The sequence below is a fragment of the Macrobrachium nipponense genome, chromosome 10 (assembly GCF_015104395.2).
Source record: "Macrobrachium nipponense isolate FS-2020 chromosome 10, ASM1510439v2, whole genome shotgun sequence".
NCBI lineage: Eukaryota > Metazoa > Arthropoda > Malacostraca > Decapoda > Palaemonidae > Macrobrachium > Macrobrachium nipponense.
Window position 1 is genome coordinate 23,140,287 of NC_087204.1, and position 7,500 is coordinate 23,147,786.

General features: G+C 39.4%; 1 long non-coding RNA gene across 2 annotated transcripts in view; it reads right to left on the reverse strand.

Annotated features, from left to right (window-relative positions):
• LOC135223471 (uncharacterized) overlaps nucleotides 1-7,500 on the reverse strand; it is a 331,546-nt gene that overhangs the window by 180,135 nt on the left and 143,911 nt on the right. The window lies entirely within an intron of this gene.

Sequence of the window (7,500 nt, forward strand, 5' to 3'; positions counted from 1 at the left end):
CTCTCTCTCTCTCTCTCTCTCTCAGTCAGGCTTCTGAATTCACCCGAATTTACGACCAAAGAAACGATGATGATTAATTCCACCGTCAAAGAGAGAGAGAGAGAGAGAGAGAGAGAGAGAGAGAGAGAGAGAGAGAGAGAATCATAATCGCTGCACGAGTGACTCAGAAAGTCGTCGTTATCACTAGATTTTTTTTTTTTCAATTGAAAGAAAATGTCTTTTGTTCCGCCTCCGATCGGGCGCTTAAAGCGGCGCATTTTATGATAAAAGAGCTCTCTCTCTCTCTCTCTCTCTCTCTCTCTCTCTCTCTCTCTCTCTCGTTTTCATTCGGCGTTACAAACATCACATACAGTTAAAAGGAGTTTCGCTTTCTAAGGAGAAGTCTCTTGCTGTCTGTCTGTCTGTCTGTCTGCCGGTCTGTATTCCTCTGTCTCTCTCCCTCTGTCTCTGTCTCTCTGTTTGTCATTCTGCCTGTCTCTCACACTATCTGTTTGTTCTGTCTGTTTCCCTTCTCACACTGTCTCTGTTTGTCTTTCTTTCTCTCTCTCTGTCTCTGTCTCTCTCTTGCTCTCTCTGTAAGCCGAACATTAAATTTGCATAACTATTTCTAAATTATGTTATATATATATATAGTATTAATATATATATATTATAATATATATTATCTAAATATATAATGTACATATTTAATATATGATAATATAATAATATAATTATATATATATATATATTATATATATATATATATAGATATATATATATATATATATATAGTATATATAAAGAGAGAGAGAGAGAGAGAGAGTTCTTAAAAGGGAGTGGTTCAAAACACATCTCACATCTCATAACGTACTATGTCGCAGGCATTACTAGATTAGGCCCAATCCAATAGACTAATAAGGATTTAAATTGTAATATACTGCCCACCACGACTCATAAACCCCATTTTTAAATAATTTTCTTGGGTCATACAAATCGTGACTCCTCTTCTTTTGTTTTAGAATTTTACAGAGCATTCTTAGATTTATCTGTTATTCTTCTACCTCATAACGTTGCTATTAGTTTTTATCTTTATAAAAGGAGATAAGATTTCAATTTCGACTTTAGAATTGCTTAGAAATGGGAGGTGATAACCCGGACACAACCCTTCCCTTCAACATGGACTTGATGGGTGTCTGTGTACATATACATAAAATGTACTTAGAGAGACAGAGATAGGAGGAGAATTTCGCCATTAACAAAAAAAAAAAAAAAAAAAAGTCAAACTTAAAGTTACACAACCATAGAATATAAAGTTTATGAACACCAGAAGAGAAAAAATCAAAAGGAAAAAATAACCATTCGATTGACTGGCAAACCTAGAAAAAATAAATATTCAGTCCCTTTTTTTTCTTCTTTCTCATTTGTTCTCGGTTAACTTCTAACTCTTCTTTTCCTTCGCCAATTAAAACTAATTCCGGACAGTAAATCTCTGGCCGACCACCACATGCCATCGTGAGCTGCTTCCCCTACTTTGCTGGTCGAAAAAGACTCCGGTTTGCGACCAATGGCTGTTCCCAAGGTTCTTTTACCGCGGCGGAAGACCGCTGACGACCCTCAGGAGTGCGTCCCTCCGTTCTCGGCCTAGCCACAGAGGTGTGTCTGTTTCTCTCTTTTCACCGACTAGATATTTTCTAGCTGAGGTTCAGCCACTGGGTACATCAATGTCTTCCATCCCGCAGAATGAGAGCAATTCTTGTCTTGAAATGTTCCGCAAATATCAAATATCTCCTACATGGTCTGATACTATGTAGATTCCAGGCCGAATAGACCTATACAAGAGTCTTGTATATGAACTTATTCTATAGCTGAGGTTCAGCCACTGGGTTTATCTATGTTTTCCATTCTGTAATTTGCGAAATACGTTTCCCTTGATATGTTTGGCAAATATCAAATATCCCCTAACACTATGGAGCTTCTAGTTCGAGCCTAGACCTATGCTTTGAGTCTTTTAAACTAGACTTATATTTTGTAGTTGAGGTTCAGCCAGCGGGTGCATGAATGTTTTCATTCTGTAATTTAGGAATCATGTTTTCCATCAAATATTTAGCACATATAAAAAAAATATCCCTACATGGTCATCACTGTAGCTCTCAGTCCAAGCCTAGACCTATACAACAGCCCGCCATACTCTAGACTGAGACCTCCGGTGAATCACCATATACCTTGACTTTTACGCTGAGACCTTTCCTCGATATTCTGAATCCTGGGGAAGACCGAAGTGCAAGAACTAGGAACCGCTGTCACTCAATACTTGACCAAAATCAACCGCGACGTTTGCATGACCTTCAGACAGTTCGCTCTGCGGTGTAAATTCCTGAACATCTTGATGCAGAGTCGGAGTCGCCGAGCATTAGGATACCTCCAGCCAGCCATTAAGGAAAACAAAATCCTGAATGAACCTACAAATTCAAAAGCGATTTCTTATGACAGGTATTCACGTTGAAATTCAGGGAAGATTCCGGCATCTTAATCACTGCTACTGACATTTAAAAAAAAAAACCGTAATTCGTGGTGATTTTACAAATTCAATAAATGTTTTCTAAAACTCGACAGTATAATTGAGAAGACGAACCTTCATATCATAAACCTATCAATTTGGTTCTAATATACAAATCACAATAAGTAACCCCAACCCCCCCCCCCCAAAAAAAAAAAAAAAAAAAAAAAAAAAAAAAAAAAAAAAAAAAGAGACCAGAATCATAAAGATTCTAAAAGTAGGAAAACGGAAAAGGTCTATAATCACATTAACATTGCAATGAGGACTTTATCCTACTATATCTCTCTACGAACCGAGACAAGATTCTGATGTAAACATTCCAAAAGATAAAATACAAAATCTTGAATGTGGTTCTTTTAGTATCACGAACTATTTTACAGTAATCCACTTTATTTTTTCTGCTAAAATAAGATTATACGCAGCGGAAAGACGCCAAGTATGAGCGCTGTAAGTCACACTTCGTGGCATAACTATCCTGTTCAGAAACGAATGAAGATAGATGTCTCATTTGATTTCGAGGACACGGAGGACTCGCATATTCCATGCCAACGAACTGAACCGTCTAATAGGCCTAATCATAAAGAAAATAGAGCCGAAATTGCCCGTCGTTAGTGACTCGACATAAAGAAGCATCGACTAAGGAGAGAGAGAGAGAGAGCGGGGGAAAAAAAAGGAGCATCGCCCTCTTGGAAAAGCTCGTGGGATTGAAATGCTTCTTGGTGTCTAATCCACAGCTGATGGAGGGTTGGATCCTATAATTTCGGAGGAGGAAACAAAGGCGGACGAAGGAAACCCACATCCCCAGATAGCTTCTGGAAGATACGCTCCACTGGGCCCTTTGAGGAGCTGGAACTTCGGGGGAAAGGAAGTTAGACCGGAAGTGGCCGTGAGGGGGTGGAGGGGAACGTGGGGCTGATGGAGGAAGGGGGAGGGGGAACGGGCTCCTTCTCAAACTGGGGAGGAGAAGAAAATTACGAGCGCGGGAGGGAAGCAGATGAATCTGTAGCGAAAAAGGGAGGTGGAGAAGATGATTCCTTCAGTTGGTAACTCAAGGGTTATACGTACATAACAGTTTACCATCAAGACTAGTTACTCGAATGCCTTCAGTACGCCTTCCGCCCACAAGAGTTAGGCGCCGTCAGGTAGGGAGAGAGGGATGGGTGAGAGGGGGGGATAGGGGGGAGAGGGAGAAAGGAGTTTTTTGACCGTGAGAGATCTGTTCGCCATCTTGGACCCGCCACCGGAAGAAATTATGAAGAGGAGGCAGATTTTTACCGGAAGTAGCAGGAGCTTATTAGAGCCGCTTGGGGGAGAAATATATACGGTTGAGGGCGTTTATACATCACCCCCACCCCGACCCCAACCCCCAACTACTCCGCCGCCACCCTCAACCAAGACGCCTTCTTTCCTTCCACCTCCTCCTCCTCCTCCTCCTCTTCCTTCTAGTTCTCCTTTTCCTCCATCTCAAACCAAAAAAAAAAAAAATCGACACCACTCCACCCTCTACCTAGGCCGTCGCTCGACACGCCCCCACCCTCCACACCTCACTATCTTCAAATCACCTCCTCCATCTTCATTTTCCTCCTTCGATATCGGCAATGGCCGCTGTCGAATTGGAAATCGTTCTTGTCGAACTCACCAAGCAACCATCATCAATGACCTTACGACTGAGATCCGGCAATAGACTCAATTCCTCCAGAGGCCTCGTTCGTTCGTCCTCTTGGGACTTCTGTTACGTTAGAGATTCGTATTGTCCTTGACGACGCTGGAGAAATGTATGCAAGTAATTATAGTATTAACAGCCCGTTACATTCATTCCTTTGCATAATTATCTTGGATAGCAGTCCTTCTGCAATGAGGTCTTAACGTTTTTTCAATAAAAATAAATGAGATTCGCTTCTTTCAAATCGGTATGCTAACATCACCTCCTACCCTGAGGTTGTCAATGTTCATATCAGCAAATTTCATCCTTCCCTGCGTTAGAAAAATGAACTATCTAGTACCAAACACTCAACAAAATATCTTACCATCAAAGGGCAAGTAATACTATATTAATCTACTTGTTAGATCCATAATAAATTGGTTGAAAGAAAGTATTTTTCATAATATTCCTGTACAGGTAATTATGCTCTTACTTAGTGTCACTCATTCAGCAAATACGTTCCAGCAATATTTCGCCAACTTCATATTCATGAGAGAATTACGGGTCTTCTTAAAAACGAACATGCAGTAGATATGCTTTTTATAAAATCTAATGTGCCTCTATGTACAAAGAATATTGTGTCTAAATTAAAATATTAGAATGTATTTTATCTTGAATTGTTTATCTCAAATTTTTGCTTGTAATAAACAAATAAATATTCTACTTATTCGCAATTCTTATCATGCAATAAGCCTTCTAATATGAGGTCACCGTTGTTTAAAACCAATATAATATTTTACTTGAAGTTACTGTTTATAATTTACAAACAACCAAATCTGTTTGAAGTTACTGGTTAGAATAAACAGAGAAACTGAGCCTTGTGCAACGACGTTCGTGGTTATAATGGCTGAAGGAATATACGACTACCACTATGAAGTAAGCTCTGGTTACCTTCAACAAGTAACCTGCATTGACGTACAAACAGAATGAAAAACCCGCATGTGACGTACACACAGAATGAAAAACCACCATGTGTCGTACAAACAGAATGAAAAACCAGCATGTGACGTACAAACAGAATGAAAAACCAGCATGTGTCGTACAAACAGAATGAAAAACCAGCATGTGCCGTACAAACAGAATGATAATCACAGAGTAATCCCCGAGCATCGCCAGGTAGATGGGCGTAATTACAGGTGGCTCCCTGGCATAACAATGAGTCTTAAGGAAACGCTCCATCAGAACACATATGTTAATGAGAGAGAGAGACTCTCATTATGACAGTTATGCTGACTCTCCATATCAACGCTTACTATTCCTTCAAATATTTTATTTTTTGTTTGTTTCTGTCACATTTTAGTTTTTTTTTTTTTTTTTTTTTTTTTTTTTTTTTTTTTTTTTTTTTTTTTTTTTTTTTTTTTAGATTTTTCCTTGCAGTAGGATGAATGTCATTGATTACGTAACTACGTGGGTAGGCAGTTTCCACACGAGGCTTTTAAAGAAGGAGTAACATAATAACAAGAAAAGGGGGCGGAGCCTCGCGCAGTCTAGGTCAGTCAGCGGAGGTATGTACGTAAAGGTAGTGGAGTCGTTACCATTGATTTCCGTTGGTCACGCGACCTGGGTTGCCTTGTTCGCCCTGGTGTCATGCACAGATTTTCGGAGGGGGCGGTTGGGTGGGTGTACGGGGTGGTGGGGGGTGGGGACGGGTTGTTCCTTGCTGTCTGGCCAAGTACGTGAGTTTACAAAAGGTTTAAGTATTTATTACAGATTTGCGTCTCCGCTTATATACTCTGTTACAGTACATATGTGAAATCCAGGGATTTCACGTAATTCCTAGGGAATTTGGGAAATGGCCAATTCGTTTACGAACTTTCGACACTCCCAGGGGCTAGTACTGAACTCAGCGAAATACATTTGACACCCCCAGGGGCTAGTACTAAACACAGCAACATACATTTGACACCCTAGGGGCTAGTATTAAACACAGCGAAATACATTTAATACCCCAGGGTCTAGTACTAAACACAGCGAAGTATATTTGGCACCGCAAGGGCTAGTATAAAACACAGTAAAATACATTTGACACCCAAGGGGCTAGTACTAAACAAAGCGAATTACTTTTGACACCCCAGGGGCTATAGTAGATTCACATCACCAGTGCATTTGACGTCTAGGCCAGTCCCTTACGACGCTCCTGATTGGCTTCTCAACAGCCAATCAGGAGCGTCGTCAGGGACTGGCCTAGACATCGGATGCACGCTTGATGTGAATCTACTATAGTACTAAACTCAGCGAAATACACTTGACACCCCAGGGGCTAGTACTAAACAAAGCAAAACAATGTAGATGAATCACTGTTTCGCCATGTTTAGTACTATCCCTTGGGGATCAAATGTCCCTAAGCGAATTGCTCATTTCAGATTCCCCAGGCATTTCGTGAGATCCCTGAATTTATACATATTTACTGTAATATACTCATATACCGTAAATATACGTGTCTAACACATAAGAACATGGGGCTAAGCGCTTTCGCCTATTCTGAGGACAGTATATTTATATATCTTCGAGGATTGGTCATATATACTGTGCTTTCATCCTATCATATATATATTGCAAATGTTTTTCAATAATGTACCGGTCTCTCTGAAGAAATCAGTCAGGGCTACACATTCTCTCTCTCGCTTTTCTGTGTCATTTTGTGATGTGTTTATACATGCGATTATAGGCTTGTGTTTAAGGGTGCATGCATGCACACGTGTTCTGATTTATGCCTTTATCTAATGCATATGCATTTATATTCACCTATGCTTGTGTAAGTGTTCATGAACATGTGCTATTAAACAAATCTCTCTCTCTCTCTCTCTCTCTCTCTCTCTCTCTCTCTTACTGTACCATAAACAATGAAATGCACAATTAGTTTTTCATTTCTACTGTATTAAGTTTATATATATACTATATATATATATATATATATATATATATATATATATATATATAACTTAATACAGTAGAAATGAAAAATTAATTGTACATTCCATTGTTAATGGTACAATGAGAGAGAGAGAGAGAGAGAGAGAGAGAGAGAGAGAGAGAGAGAGAGACTTCGTTAAGCTTGAACACCAGCAGGCCCAAATTGAAATTATCGTACAGCTGACATCTCAAGAGGGCAACGACCTTACCCAGAAATAAAATCGAATAATCAATAAACTGATAATAATTCAAATGAGGCAGTCAATAAAAAAAATCCATCATGAAAATAATTCAGTGACTAAATTAAAAGTTATTTAAATCATAATAAATATGGATGAATAAATTT